The sequence below is a fragment of the Oncorhynchus kisutch genome, linkage group LG17 (assembly GCF_002021735.2).
Source record: "Oncorhynchus kisutch isolate 150728-3 linkage group LG17, Okis_V2, whole genome shotgun sequence".
Taxonomy (NCBI): domain Eukaryota; kingdom Metazoa; phylum Chordata; class Actinopteri; order Salmoniformes; family Salmonidae; genus Oncorhynchus; species Oncorhynchus kisutch.
Window position 1 is genome coordinate 77656126 of NC_034190.2, and position 17015 is coordinate 77673140.

Genomic DNA, 17015 nt, shown 5'->3' on the forward strand with positions numbered 1-17015 from the left:
TTTTTTAAATAAAAAATAATTTATTATCTTCAATACCATTCATTCTTTACAACTCATAATTTCATACATACTCAAAATAATGTATTTTAATTTAACTAATTTAAACTAAACATAAACCCAAACAAAACCTCAGGGGAGCATCTTCCCTCCCGTCCCCTACAAAATACCTTCCCTATCTCCCCCGTCCCTAATCTATCCCCTTACAAATCTAAATACACCCAGCCCTAAACCCCCCTTCCACCTCTCCCGAGCAGCATGCTGCCCCCACTTCCTCTCTCCCTCTTCCCTCCCCCTCAATCTCATCCTCCCCCTCAAATCTCCTTCCACCCTCCTCACTATCCTTCCACCCCCCAATCTCTCCCTGTCTTCACCATGTTCTGCCTGGCTTCCCACAGCCCCCTTTAAAGAGACTCATGAGAAGCCAGAGCAGAAACCTGTCCCTATCCGTCCCTCTCGCTCTCCCTACACCCTCTCTAACCTGGCCCACGTCAATACAAAATCCCCCCTTACCAAACCTAACAACACCCGTGCCCTAGACCATACTACTCCGGCAAAGGCACAGTCCCAAAAGACATGGCGCACAGTCTCCTCCCTGCCACAAGAGGATCTTGGACAGGTGGGGGATTGCACCAAACTATACCGGTACATGATGGAACGTACCGGCAAGCACCTATGGAGGCTCAACCAATTCAGGTCCTTGAGCCTGTTGTCCAGACCCCGCGTCTGCACTCCCTCCCAGACCACTTCCGAGATGCCCACTACAGGCACCGGACTCCCTGCCTTTCTGGCCTCCTCGTACAGGTGCCTGTGATCTAAACCTACTCGGGCAACTTCAACCTCAGGGTGCGCACGCAGCCACTTGGCCGCATGACCAAAGTGCCACGGCAGCTGTTCTGCCCGAGGACCCGTGTTAGACCACACCATTATGCTTCTCGCCTGATATGAGAAGAACACCCGCAGGAGGTAACCGGATGGGTGTATCACTGGATGAGCAAGCTCCGTTAACAAGAAAGAAACAAAATTGTGTCCAGCTTGAGGGGGAAATGTGGTACCCCCCTACCTCCCTCCCCGATGGGACAGATCATGCGCGCCCTGGCGACCCACTCGCACCTGCCACTCCACATGAACTGAAACACAAGCCTCACTAGAGGCCTCCTCAGACAAGCCGGCAATGGGAGATGTACGCCAAATACAAAAGAGACGGCAACACACATCCACCTTTAGGACCAGGACTTTGCCCATAAAAGACAATACCTAGCCTTCCACATTGCTAGCTTCCTCTGTCCACTGCGATACGCATGTTCCAGTTCAGCGTCGCTGACCGGAGGTCTCAAAATGGACCCCGAGAATCCTCAGGGCCCCTCACAGAGAGATACCCCCCGGGCACATCCGTTCTACCGCGCCATCTACCGAAAAACTTGACGGAAGACTTTGCATGGTTCAGAACCGCTCCCGACGCTCGGGTGAAATCCCCAAAGATGGCAAGGGACCTTGTCAGGCACGAGTCCTTGCACAGCAGCAAGGAAGTGTCGTCGGCGTACTGCGTCATCTTAACACGCAGCCCACCACTTCCAGGGATCAACAAGCCTTCCACCCCTGTGTCTGCCCTAATGGCAGCCCCCAGAGGCTCCATGTACAGAACGAAGAGGAGAGCCGAGAGTGGGCACCCCTGCCTGACCCCAGACGAGAGGTCAAAAACGTCACCCAAGTGACTATTTACACTAACTCGGCCCCCCGCTCCGACATATAATGTACGAATCCATCCTATGAACTTCTCCCCAAATCCTAATCGACCTAACACTCTGAATAAAAGGATCTATTCACGCGATCAAAGGCTTTCGCCTGATCTAGCGCTGCTACCATTAAAGGCAGTCCTCTATCTTCAACCCAAGCGATGGAGTCCCTGATTAACTGTAGGTTCCATCTAATAGAGCGGCCCTCTACCCCGCACGTCTGATCCTCATGAACGACGTAGGGAAGGGCTGTGCGCAACCGGTCTGCTAAAACCTTTGCAAGTAGCTTGTAATCTACGCACAGCATGGTCAATGGCCGCCAGTTGCCAAGGTCTGTTACTTCCCCTTCTTATATAAATGACAGCACACCAACAGCCATTGATCCCCCCGGGACCCCCGTCTCAAGGATGGCCTTCAAGACTTCGAGGACCACTGGTCCAAGTATACCCCAAAACTTGAGATAAAACTCAGCCGGCAGCCCATCCATCCCAGGCACCTTCCCTTTTCCCATCCTCCTAAGAGCGCTCTCAACCTCTTCTAGTGAAATCTGGGCCTCCATCACTTCTCTAATGTCCTCCGGCAACCGCCTGGACAAGTGTTCTAAAAACATTTCCTTCCCTGCTCTACATCTATTTCCCTTTCCTTAAATAAACCTTGGAAATGATCAGTTGTCACCCTGACCATATCCTCTGGTTCTCTAACTATACTACCATTTTCTTCCCTAATGCCATGCATTACCTTCCTACTCTGTCTGGCCCTAACCGACTTAAAGAACATAGCGGAACAAGTCTCATTGTGTTCTAGAAAGCCACTATGCGCACGCTCCAGGAAAGCTCGAGCCTTCCGCTCCTGCAACTCCCTGAGCTGCGCCTTTAGGGTAGCGGATCTCTCCCAGTCAAACGACCCGCCGAGGTTGCCTGCCTCATACTCGAGTTCAATTAACCTTTGGATACGATCCACCTCCCTCCTCTCCTCCCTTTTTTTCCTCTTGCAATACCCTATTATAAAAGCCCTAATCCTCACCTTAACTAATTCCCACCACTCTAACACCCCCTCGCACATGGACCGGAGGCCTTCAAGCCTCCAAAAGAATCATAAACCTGTCAACAAAAGCCTGCTCCTCCAGCACATCCCGATCTAACTTCCAGTACCCCCTACCAAAGAGGCAGACTGAGACCCCACCTGCAGGAGCACCCCGTCGTGATCCGAAAAGAAAACATGCAACAGGCCGCCCAGACAACTTACCCAAAGACCTGGGTACAAAAAATATAGTCGAGCCTCGCCTCAACCCCCCTGGAGTTGCGCCATGTAGGACCGGCCATTTTCGGAGTAGTGTGCAGGACCACCATCAACCAGACCATGGACAGCCATTAGCCTGGTAATGGCGCCTGCACTGCTATCCCCCCCTATTCCTAAATCTGTATTAAAATCCCCCCTATCACTAATTTCCTATTTGTGACACACAGGGGCGTCAGACAGTCCACATCTCCCTCCTGTCTGCCACCACCTGTGGCCCATACACCACCACTAATCTAAATTTACAATCTCTATCGTGACATTCCACCCCTATAACCCTCCCCTGCATTACCACAAAAGAATCCTCCACTTTTACCTCCCTGTGCCCACACAAAATCCCTACCCCCCGATGAGTGCACCCCCCCAATACCCCAAACCGACTCCCCCTTGTCCCACTCCCTCTTAAACCTACTAACATCCCCTCCATCCCTCAGGTGAACCTCCTGTAAAAAACAAAATCAAACCCCACACCCTCCAAATAACTAAAAACCGCCCTCCTCTTAACAAAATCCCTTAAACCCCTTAATTTTAAAGTAACAAAAGTTAAAATTAGACCCCATGAAAGAATCAAATAAAAACATGTAATACACTCAAATTCTAAACCCAGACAGAAAAAAAACAAAAACAGGAGACTCACCCGATGCTCCCCTGCTCCATATCTACCGGTGAAAACACCATCCGTACTCCCGACATCCCCCCCACTTCCTCCATCTCACCAACCCAGGATGCAGGAATAGTGTTTGGCTCCGGGGTGCCCTGCACCCTGGGTCTACCCCCCACAATCCTCCCCCTCCCCAGTGCTGCAGCTGGATTGGAAAAAAATCGGGGAGGCTGAGTCCCCAAACAAAAAACTCCCCACCTCCTCCTGTACCCAGTCCTGAGTCTTGTTAGGTGTGTCCCCACCCAACAGAAGTTGAGGGCCTGGGGAAACCAGCAGCAACCCAGAGGTTTCTCCCACCCCCATCACTCTCTTGGCCATCCCCTCCCTCTCACTGTCGGCCAATCGCACCCTCCTCTTCATTCTCTTCTTTGGTGATGGCGGGTAGTGGAGAGATACCACCCTCCCCCCCCACCCAGCTCCTCCACCATACCCTCATCTCTTCCACCAGGGCACTTTCCCCCCAGTCCACTTGCTCTTCCACCGTCTCCTTCTCCAACACTCTCCCTCGCTTTCTTTCTCTCTCATGCTCCCTCCACCTCGGTTGCCTTCTTCCGCCGCTTTTCCTGGTTCTCCTACTCCCGTGCCTTCCGTTTCCTTCTCTCTTCCATCCGCCGCTTCTTGCTCCTCCTCCTTCCTTGCGGCCTTCCCCTCTGGACCTGTACTCTGGTCATGAGGCTTGCTTCCTTCCCCCCCTCTTCTTCCCCCATCCCCCGCTCCTGCTCCCCCCCCAGCCGCAGACGCATATGACCTCTGACGAGCCGGGCACCCCCGCCACAGGTGTGCTGACGAGCCACACCGTGGCACGCCTTAGGCTTGTCACAATCCTTCGCCTCGTGTTCCTCAGATCCACAAAATCTGCATTTTCTTGTGCTGCACGAGGCGAATATGTGGCCGTAGGCCATACAGCGCCTGCAAAATGGGGGCTGACGTGTATAAAACAACGTCCCCTGTCAGCCCCTAGGGAGAACATAGCAGGAGGATGGAGGTAGCCACCATGTCCCTTTGGGTCCTCTCTGAGGAGGGCCTGGAAGCCTCTCCTCCCATTCCAAAACCCAAGGGAGTCTTTGAGGTGCCTTGCTGAGGAGACGTTATCCATGTATCTCCCCAGAAAGGCCCTCACCTCTTCATCCCTTAACGTATGGGTTGTAAATGTTGACAGTTACAACCCTAAAGTTATTCTTCGCCAGGCTTGTTATTTCATAGTGGCTCATCGGCCTCTCGCCTCCCACTGCTCTTGCCCTTCTCAGGATATCATCGTGTTTCTCCTCTGTATATAGTGCCAACATCGTATGCTCCCTCCAACGAGTTGCCTTGGAAACAAAACACGTCCTTCACCGTCAGCTTTAGAATCCCATCAATATTATCCTTCCAAAAGTTTCCCGTCCTAAAGGCTCCAACTCCTTTTCCTTCCAAGCAAAACGAATCGTGTTGGCCAGCCCAATCCCAGGGACCGACCGTGTTGATGTATTTAGCACCATCTCCGCAAGGAGAATGGCGCTCGTTCTCTTCTCTTCCAAAACAATGAAAAAAGAAAAACCAAAGTGACTGAGGCTATCTTTTTTTTTTTTATAAAAAATAATTTATTATCTTCAATACCATTCATTCTTTACAACTCATAATTTTCATACATACTCAAATAATGGTATTTTAATTTAACTAATTTAACTAAACATAAACCCCAAACAAAACCTCAGGGGAGCATCTTCCTCCCGTCACCCTACAAAATACCTTTCCCTATCTCCCCATCCCTAATCTATCCCCTTACAAATCTAAATGACACCCAGCCCTAAACCCCCCTTCCACCTCTCCCGAGCAGCATGCTGCCCCCACTTCCTCTCCTCCCTCTTCATCCTCCCCCTCAAATCTCCTTCCACCCTCCTCACTATCCCTTCCACCCCCCAATCTCTCCCTGTCTTCACCATGTTCTGCCTGGCTTCCCACAGCCCCCTTTTAAAGAGACTCATGAGAAGCCAGAGCAGAAACCTGTCCCTATCCGTCCCTCTCGCTCTCCCTACACCTCTCTCTAACCTGGCCCACGTCAATACAAAATCCCCCTTACCAAACCTAACAACACCCGTGCCCTAGACCATACTACTCCGGCAAAGGCACAGTCCCAAAAGACATGGCGCACAGTCTCCTCCCTGCCACAAGAGGATCTTGGACAGGTGGGGGATTGCACCAAACTATACCGGTACATGATGGAACGTACCGGCAAGCACCTATGGAGGCTCAACCAATTCAGGTCCTTGAGCCTGTTGTCCAGACCCCGCGTCTGCACTCCCTCCCAGACCACTTCCGAGATGCCCACTACAGGCACCGGACTCCCTGCCTTTCTGGCCTCCTCGTACAGGTGCCTGTGATCTAAACCTACTCGGGCAACTTCAACCTCAGGGTGCGCACGCAGCCACTTGGCCGCATGACCAAAGTGCCACGGCAGCTGTTCTGCCCGAGGACCCGTGTTAGACCACACCATTATGCTTCTCGCCTGATATGAGAAGAACACCCGCAGGAGGTAACCGGATGGGTGTATCACTGGATGAGCAAGCTCCGTTAACAAGAAAGAAACAAAAATTGTGTGCAGCTTGAGGGGGAAATGTGGTACCCCCCCTACCTCCCTCCCCGATGGGACAGATCATGCGCGCCCTGGCGACCCACTCGCACCTGCCACTCCACATGAACTGAAACACAAGCCTCACTAGAGGCCTCCTCAGACAAGCCGGCAATGGGTAGATGTACGCCAAATACAAAAGAGACGGCAACACATCCACCTTTAGGACCAGGACTTTGCCCATAAAAGACAAATACCTAGCCTTCCACATTGCTAGCTTCCTCTGTACCACTGCGATACGCATGTTCCAGTTCAGCGTCGCTGAGCCGGAGGTCTCAAAATGGACCCCGAGAATCCTCAGGGCCCCCTCACAGAGAGATAACCCCCCGGGCACATCCGTTCTACCGCGCCATCTACCGAAAAACTTGACGGAAGGCTTTGCATGGTTCAGAACCGCTCCCGACGCTCGGGGTGAAATCCCCAAAGATGGCAAGGGACCTTGTCAGGCACGAGTCCTTGCACAGCAGCAAGGAAGTGTCGTCGGCGTACTGCGTCATCTTAACACGCAGCCCACCACTTCCAGGGATCAACAAGCCTTCCACCCCTGTGTCTGCCCTAATGGCAGCCCCCAGAGGCTCCATGTACAGAACGAAGAGGAGAGCCGAGAGTGGGCACCCCTGCCTGACCCCAGACGAGAGGTCAAAAACGTCACCCAAGTGACTATTTACACTAACTCGGCACCCCGCTCCGACATATAATGTACGAATCCATCCTATGAACTTCTCCCCAAATCCTAATCGACCTAACACTCTGAATAAAAAGGATCTATTCACGCGATCAAAGGCTTTCGCCTGATCTAGCGCTGCTACCATTAAAGGCAGTCCTCTATCTTCAACCCAAGCGATGGAGTCCCTGATTAACTGTAGGTTCCATCTAATAGAGCGGCCCTCTACCCCGCACGTCTGATCCTCATGAACGACGTAGGGAAGGGCTGTGCGCAACCGGTCTGCTAAAACCTTTGCAAGTAGCTTGTAATCTACGCACAGCATGGTCAATGGCCGCCAGTTGCCAAGGTCTGTTACTTCCCCCTTCTTATATAAAAGTGACAGCACACCAACAGCCATTGATCCCCCCGGGACCCCCGTCTCAAGGATGGCCTTCAAGACTTCGAGGACCACTGGTCCAAGTATACCCCAAAACTTGAGATAAAACTCAGCCGGCAGCCCATCCATCCCAGGCACCTTCCCTTTTCCCATCCTCCTAAGAGCACTCTCAACCTCTTCTAGTGAAATCTGGGCCTCCATCACTTCTCTAATGTCCTCCGGCAACCGCCTGGACAAGTGTTCTAAAAACACATTTCCCTGCTCTACATCTATTTCCCTTTCCTTAAATAAACCTTGGAAATGATCAGTTGTCACCCTGACCATATCCTCTGGTTCTCTAACTATACTACCATTTTCTTCCCTAATGCCATGCATTACCTTCCTACTCTGTCTGGCCCTAACCGACTTAAAGAACATAGCGGAACAAGTCTCATTGTGTTCTAGAAAGCCACTATGCGCACGCTCCAGGAAAGCTCGAGCCTTCCGCTCCTGCAACTCCCTGAGCTGCGCCTTTAGGGTAGCGGATCTCTCCCAGTCAAACGACCCGCCGAGGTTGCCTGCCTCATACTCGAGTTCAATTAACCTTTGGATACGATCCACCTCCCTCCTCTCCTCCCTTTTTTTCCTCTTGCAATACCCTATTATAAAAGCCCTAATCCTCACCTTAACTAATTCCCACCACTCTAACACCCCCTCGCACATGGACCGGAGGCCTTCAAGCCTCCAAAAGAAATCATAAAACCTGTCAACAAAAGCCTGCTCCTCCAGCACATCCCGATCTAACTTCCAGTACCCCCTACCAAAGAGGCAGACTGGAGACCCCACCTGCAGGAGCACCCCGTCGTGATCCGAAAAGAAAACAGGCAACAGCCGCCCAGACAACTTACCCAAAGACCTGGGTACAAAAATATAGTCGAGCCTCCGCTCAACCCCCCTGGAGTTGCGCCATGTAGGACCGGCCATTTTCGGAGTAGTGTGCAGACCACCATCAACCAGACCATGGCAAGCCATTAGCCTGGTAATGGCGCCTGCACTGCTATCCCCCCCTATTCCTAAATCTGTATTAAAATCCCCCCCTATCACTAATTTCCTATTTGTGACACACAGGGGCGTCAGACAGTCCACCATCTCCCTCCTGTCTGCCACCACCTGTGGCCCATACACCACCACTAATCTAAATTTACAATCTCTTATCGTGACATCCACCCCTATAACCCTCCCCTGCATTACCACAAAAGAATCCTCCACTTTTACCTCCCTGTGCCCACACAAAATCCCTACCCCCGATGAGTGCACCCCCCCAATACCCCAAACCGACTCCCCCTTGTCCCACTCCCTCTTAAACCTACTAACATCCCCTCCATCCCTCAGGTGAACCTCCTGTAAAAAACAAAAATCAAACCCCACACCCTCCAAATAACTAAAAACCGCCCTCCTCTTAACAAAATCCCTTAAACCCCTTACATTTAAAGTAACAAAAGTAAAATTAGACCCCATGAAAGAATCAAATAAAAACATGTAATACACTCAAATTCTAAACCCAGACAGAAAAAAACAAAAACAGGAGACTCACCCGATGCTCCCCTGCCTCCATATCTACCAGTGAAAACACCATCCGTACTCCCGACATCCCCCCCACTTCCTCCATCTCACCAACCCAGGATGCAGGAATAGTGTTTGGCTCCGGGGTGCCCTGCACCCTGGGTCTACCCCCACAATCCTCCCCCTCCCCAGTGCTGCAGCTGGATTGGAAAAAAATCGGGGAGGCTGAGTCCCCAAACAAAAAACTCCCCACCTCCTCCTGTACCCAGTCCTGAGTCTTGTTAGGTGTGTCCCCACCCAACAGAAGTTGAGGGCCTGGGGAAACCAGCAGCAACCCAGAGGTTTCTCCCACCCCAACACTCTCTTGGCCAGCCCCTCCCTCTCACTGTCGGCCAATCGCACCCTCCTCTTCATTCTCTTCTTTGGTGATGGCGGTAGTGGAGAGATACCACCCTCCCCCCCCACCAGCTCCTCCACCATACCCCTCATCTCTTCCACCAGGGCACTTTCCCCCCAGTCCACTTGCTCTTCCACCGTCTCCTTCTCCAACACTCCTCCCTCGCTTTCTTCTCTCTCATGCTCCTCCACTCGGTTGCCTTCTTCCGCCGCTTTTCCTGGTTCTCCTACTCCCGTGCCTTCCGTTTCCTTCTCTCTTCCATCCGCCGCTTCTTGCTCCTCCTCCTTCCTTGCGGCCTTCCCCTCTGGACCTGTACTCTGGTCATGAGGCTTGCTTCCTTCCCCCCCTCTTCTTCCCCCATCCCCCGCTCCTGCTCCCCCCCCAGCCGCAGACGCATATGACCTCTGACGAGCCGGGCACCCCCGCCACAGGTGTGCTGACGAGCCACACCCGTGGCACGCCTTAGGCTTGTCACAATCCTTCGCCTCGTGTTCCTCAGATCCACAAAATCTGCATTTTCTTGTGCTGCACGAGGCGAATATGTGGCCGTAGGCCATACAGCGCCTGCAAAATGGGGGCTGACGTGTATAAAACAACGTCCCCCTGTCAGCCCCTAGGGAGAACATAGCAGGAGGATGGAGGTAGCCACCATGTCCCTTTGGGTCCTCTCTGAGGAGGGCCTGGAAGCCTCTCCTCCCATTCCAAAACCCAAGGGAGTCTTTGAGGTGCCTTGCTGAGGAGACGTTATCCATGTATCTCCCCAGAAAGGCCCTCACCTCTTCATCCTTAACGTATGGGTTGTAAATGTTGACAGTTACAACCCTAAAGTTATTCTTCGCCAGGCTTGTTATTTCATAGTGGCTCATCGGCCTCTCGCCTCCCACTGCTCTTGCCCTTCTCAGGATATCATCGTGTTTCTCCTCTGTATATAGTGCCACATCGTATGCTCCCTCCAACGAGTTGCCTTGGAAACAAAACACGTCCTTCACCGTCAGCTTTAGAATCCCCATCAATATTATCCTTCCAAAAGTTTCCCGTCCTAAAGGCTCCAACTCCTTTTCCTTCCAAGCAAAACGAATCGTGTTGGCCAGCCCAATCCCAGGGACCGACCGTGTTGATGTATTTAGCACCATCTCCGCAAGGAGAATGGCGCTCGTTCTCTTCTCTTCCAAAACAATGAAAAAAGAAAAACCAAAGTGACTGAGGCTATTTTTTTTTATTTTTATAAAAAATAATTTATTATCTTCAATACCATTCATTCTTTACAACTCATAATTTTCATACATACTCAAATAATGGTATTTTAATTTAACTAATTTAACTAAACATAAACCCCAAACAAAACCTCAGGGGAGCATCTTCCCTCCCGTCACCCTACAAAATACCTTTCCCTATCTCCCCATCCCTAATCTATCCCCTTACAAATCTAAATGACACCCAGCCCTAAACCCCCCTTCCACCTCTCCCGAGCAGCATGCTGCCCCCACTTCCTCTCCTCCCTCTTCATCCTCCCCCTCAAATCTCCTTCCACCCTCCTCACTATCCCTTCCACCCCCCAATCTCTCCCTGTCTTCACCATGTTCTGCCTGGCTTCCCACAGCCCCCGTTTAAAGAGACTCATGAGAAGCCAGAGCAGAAACCTGTCCCTATCCGTCCCTCTCGCTCTCCCTACACCTCTCTCTAACCTGGCCCACGTCAATACAAAATCCCCCCTTACCAAACCTAACAACACCCGTGCCCTAGACCATACTACTCCGGCAAAGGCACAGTCCCAAAAGACATGGCGCACAGTCTCCTCCCTGCCACAAGAGGATCTTGGACAGGTGGGGGATTGCACCAAACTATACCGGTACATGATGGAACGTACCGGCAAGCACCTATGGAGGCTCAACCAATTCAGGTCCTTGAGCCTGTTGTCCAGACCCCGCGTCTGCACTCCCTCCCAGACCACTTCCGAGATGCCCACTACAGGCACCGGACTCCCTGCCTTTCTGGCCTCCTCGTACAGGTGCCTGTGATCTAAACCTACTCGGGCAACTTCAACCTCAGGGTGCGCACGCAGCCACTTGGCCGCATGACCAAAGTGCCACGGCAGCTGTTCTGCCCGAGGACCCGTGTTAGACCACACCATTATGCTTCTCGCCTGATATGAGAAGAACACCCGCAGGAGGTAACCGGATGGGTGTATCACTGGATGAGCAAGCTCCGTTAACAAGAAAGAAACAAAAATTGTGTCCAGCTTGAGGGGGAAATGTGGTACCCCCCTACCTCCCTCCCCGATGGGACAGATCATGCGCGCCCTGGCGACCCACTCGCACCTGCCACTCCACATGAACTGAAACACAAGCCTCACTAGAGGCCTCCTCAGACAAGCCGGCAATGGGTAGATGTACGCCAAATACAAAAGAGACGGCAACACATCCACCTTTAGGACCAGGACTTTGCCCATAAAAGACAAATACCTAGCCTTCCACATTGCTAGCTTCCTCTGTACCACTGCGATACGCATGTTCCAGTTCAGCGTCGCTGAGCCGGAGGTCTCAAAATGGACTCCGAGAATCCTCAGGGCCCCCTCACAGAGAGATAACCCCCCCGGGCACATCCGTTCTACCGCGCCATCTACCGAAAAACTTGACGGAAGACTTTGCATGGTTCAGAACCGCTCCCGACGCTCGGGTGAAATCCCCAAAGATGGCAAGGGACCTTGTCAGGCACGAGTCCTTGCACAGCAGCAAGGAAGTGTCGTCGGCGTACTGCGTCATCTTAACACGCAGCCCACCACTTCCAGGGATCAACAAGCCTTCCACCCCTGTGTCTGCCCTAATGGCAGCCCCCAGAGGCTCCATGTACAGAACGAAGAGGAGAGCCGAGAGTGGGCACCCCTGCCTGACCCCAGACGAGAGGTCAAAAACGTCACCCAAGTGACTATTTACACTAACTCGGCACCCCGCTCCGACATATAATGTACGAATCCATCCTATGAACTTCTCCCCAAATCCTAATCGACCTAACACTCTGAATAAAAAGGATCTATTCACGCGATCAAAGGCTTTCGCCTGATCTAGCGCTGCTACCATTAAAGGCAGTCCTCTATCTTCAACCCAAGCGATGGAGTCCCTGATTAACTGTAGGTTCCATCTAATAGAGCGGCCCTCTACCCCGCACGTCTGATCCTCATGAACGACGTAGGGAAGGGCTGTGCGCAACCGGTCTGCTAAAACCTTTGCAAGTAGCTTGTAATCTACGCACAGCATGGTCAATGGCCGCCAGTTGCCAAGGTCTGTTACTTCCCCCTTCTTATATAAAAGTGACAGCACACCAACAGCCATTGATCCCCCCGGGACCCCCGTCTCAAGGATGGCCTTCAAGACTTCGAGGACCACTGGTCCAAGTATACCCCAAAACTTGAGATAAAACTCAGCCGGCAGCCCATCCATCCCAGGCACCTTCCCTTTTCCCATCCTCCTAAGAGCGCTCTCAACCTCTTCTAGTGAAATCTGGGCCTCCATCACTTCTCTAATGTCCTCCGGCAACCGCCTGGACAAGTGTTCTAAAAACACATTTCCCTGCTCTACATCTATTTCCCTTTCCTTAAATAAACCTTGGAAATGATCAGTTGTCACCCTGACCATATCCTCTGGTTCTCTAACTATACTACCATTTTCTTCCCTAATGCCATGCATTACCTTCCTACTCTGTCTGGCCCTAACCGACTTAAAGAACATAGCGGAACAAGTCTCATTGTGTTCTAGAAAGCCACTATGCGCACGCTCCAGGAAAGCTCGAGCCTTCCGCTCCTGCAACTCCCTGAGCTGCGCCTTTAGGGTAGCGGATCTCTCCCAGTCAAACGACCCGCCGAGGTTGCCTGCCTCATACTCGAGTTCAATTAACCTTTGGATACGATCCACCTCCCTCCTCTCCTCCCTTTTTTTCCTCTTGCAATACCCTATTATAAAAGCCCTAATCCTCACCTTAACTAATTCCCACCACTCTAACACCCCCTCGCACATGGACCGGAGGCCTTCAAGCCTCCAAAAGAAATCATAAAACCTGTCAACAAAAGCCTGCTCCTCCAGCACATCCCGATCTAACTTCCAGTACCCCCTACCAAAGAGGCAGACTGGAGACCCCACCTGCAGGAGCACCCCGTCGTGATCCGAAAAGAAAACAGGCAACAGCCGCCCAGACAACTTACCCAAAGACCTGGGTACAAAAATATAGTCGAGCCTCCGCTCAACCCCCCTGGAGTTGCGCCATGTAGGACCGGCCATTTTCGGAGTAGTGTGCAGACCACCATCAACCAGACCATGGCAAGCCATTAGCCTGGTAATGGCGCCTGCACTGCTATCCCCCCCTATTCCTAAATCTGTATTAAAATCCCCCCCTATCACTAATTTCCTATTTGTGACACACAGGGGCGTCAGACAGTCCACCATCTCCCTCCTGTCTGCCACCACCTGTGGCCCATACACCACCACTAATCTAAATTTACAATCCCTTATCGTGACATCCACCCCTATAACCCTCCCCTGCATTACCACAAAAGAATCCTCCACTTTTACCTCCCTGTGCCCACACAAAATCCCTACCCCCGATGAGTGCACCCCCCCAATACCCCAAACCGACTCCCCCTTGTCCCACTCCCTCTTAAACCTACTAACATCCCCTCCATCCCTCAGGTGAACCTCCTGTAAAAAACAAAAATCAAACCCCACACCCTCCAAATAACTAAAAACCGCCCTCCTCTTAACAAAATCCCTTAAACCCCTTACATTTAAAGTAACAAAAGTAAAATTAGACCCCATGAAAGAATCAAATAAAAACATGTAATACACTCAAATTCTAAACCCAGACAGAAAAAAAATCAAAAACAGGAGACTCACCCGATGCTCCCCTGCTCCATATCTACCGGTGAAAACACCATCCGTACTCCCGACATCCCCCCCCTCTTCCTCCATCTCACCAACCCAGGATGCAGGAATAGTGTTTGGCTCCGGGGTGCCCTGCACCCTGGGTCTACCCCCACAATCCTCCCCCTCCCCAGTGCTGCAGCTGGATTGGAAAAAAATCGGGGAGGCTGAGTCCCCAAACAAAAAACTCCCCACCTCCTGCTGTACCCAGTCCTGAGTCTTGTTAGGTGTGTCCCCACCCAACAGAAGTTGAGGGCCTGGGGAAACCAGCAGCAACCCAGAGGTTTCTCCCACCCCCATCACTCTCTTGGCCATCCCCTCCCTCTCACTGTCGGCCAATCGCACCCTCCTCTTCATTCTCTTCTTTGGTGATGGCGGTAGTGGAGAGATACCACCCTCCCCCCCCACCAGCTCCTCCACCATACCCCTCATCTCTTCCACCAGGGCACTTTCCCCCCAGTCCACTTGCTCTTCCACCGTCTCCTTCTCCAACACTCCTCCCTCGCTTTCTTCTCTCTCATGCTCCTCCACTCGGTTGCCTTCTTCCGCCGCTTTTCCTGGTTCTCCTACTCCCGTGCCTTCCGTTTCCTTCTCTCTTCCATCCGCCGCTTCTTGCTCCTCCTCCTTCCTTGCGGCCTTCCCCTCTGGACCTGTACTCTGGTCATGAGGCTTGCTTCCTTCCCCCCCTCTTCTTCCCCCATCCCCCGCTCCTGCTCCCCCCCCAGCCGCAGACGCATATGACCTCTGACGAGCCGGGCACCCCCGCCACAGGTGTGCTGCCGAGCCACACCCGTGGCACGCCTTAGGCTTGTCACAATCCTTCGCCTCGTGTTCCTCAGATCCACAAAATCTGCATTTTCTTGTGCTGCACGAGGCGAATATGTGGCCGTAGGCCATACAGCGCCTGCAAAATGGGGGCTGACGTGCATAAAACAACGTCCCCCTGTCAGCCCCTAGGGAGAACATAGCAGGAGGATGGAGGTAGCCACCATGTCCCTTTGGGTCCTCTCTGAGGAGGGCCTGGAAGCCTCTCCTCCCATTCCAAAACCCAAGGGAGTCTTTGAGGTGCCTTGCTGAGGAGACGTTATCCATGTATCTCCCCAGAAAGGCCCTCACCTCTTCATCCTTAACGTATGGGTTGTAAATGTTGACAGTTACAACCCTAAAGTTATTCTTCGCCAGGCTTGTTATTTCATAGTGGCTCATCGGCCTCTCGCCTCCCACTGCTCTTGCCCTTCTCAGGATATCATCGTGTTTCTCCTCTGTATATAGTGCCACATCGTATGCTCCCTCCAACGAGTTGCCTTGGAAACAAAACACGTCCTTCACCGTCAGCTTTAGAATCCCCATCAATATTATCCTTCCAAAAGTTTCCCGTCCTAAAGGCTCCAACTCCTTTTCCTTCCAAGCAAAACGAATCGTGTTGGCCAGCCCAATCCCAGGGACCGACCGTGTTGATGTATTTAGCACCATCTCCGCAAGGAGAATGGCGCTCGTTCTCTTCTCTTCCAAAACAATGAAAAAAGAAAATCCAAAGTGACTGAGGCTATCTGGTGCAAACTAACACAGAGACAGGAACAATCACCCACGAAATACAAAGTGAAACTCAGGCTACCTAAATACGGTTCCCAATCAGAGACAACAAGAAACACCTGACTGATCGAGAACCGCCTCAGGCAGCCCAAACCTAACTAGACACACCCCTAATCATAGCAATCCCAATCCTATAAAACCCCAATGCGAAACACAACACGTAAACCCATGTCACACCCTGGCCTGACCAAAATATATAACGAAAACACAAAAACCTAAGACCAAGGCGTGACAGCTTTGCACCAGACAAGAAGAATATATTCTAAACCAAGCAATGGAATGAATGGAATGGCCGGAACATGATGGATGTCTTTCTAAGTTTACAGAGAGGTGAAGAGAGTAAACATTTTGTTCAGAAACACTCTCCGTTTAAACTCTCAACATCTCTGGGTTGTTGCAAGAACTATGTAAAAAGTATTGTCATACTTGATTAAAAGTAAAGATAACTTAATAGAAAATTACTCAAGTAAATGTGAATGTCACCCAGTAATATACTACGTGTCTAAAAGTATCTGGTTATAAATATTTGTATTTTATTTCACCAGGTAGGCTAGTTGAGAACAAGTTCTCATTTGCAACTGCAACCTGGCCAAGATAAAGCATAGCAGCTTGACACATACAACAACACAGAGTTAGACATGGAATAAACAAACATTTTCATTTATTTTACCTTTATTTAACTGGGCAAGTCAGTTAAGAACAAATTCTTATTTTCAATGACAGCTTAGGAACAGTATATACTTAAGTACAGTTGTGGAAAAAGTTCTCAATTGTCATACTTAAGTAAAAGTAAATACTATACATTAAAATCCTTGTTCAGGGGCAGAATGACAGATTTGTACCTTGTCAGCTCAGGGATTTGAACTTGCAACCTTTTGATTGCTAGTACAACACTCTAACCACTAGGTTACACTGCCGCCCCACTAGGCTACACATACAATCAATAATACAGTAGCATATACAGTATATACTTAAGTACAGCTGTGGAAAAAGTTCTCAATTGTCATACTTAAGTAAAAGTAAATACTATACATTAAAATCCTTATATTACATAAGCCAGATGGCACGATTTTCTTTATTTATGTACAGCCAGGGCATAATCCAATAACACTCAGACATCACAAATGCAGTATTGGTGTTTAGTTAGTGCACCAGATCAGAGGCAGTAGAGATGTCAACACACTGTTCTGCCTGAGCATTCAAAATGTAACAAGTACTTTTGGGTGTCAGGG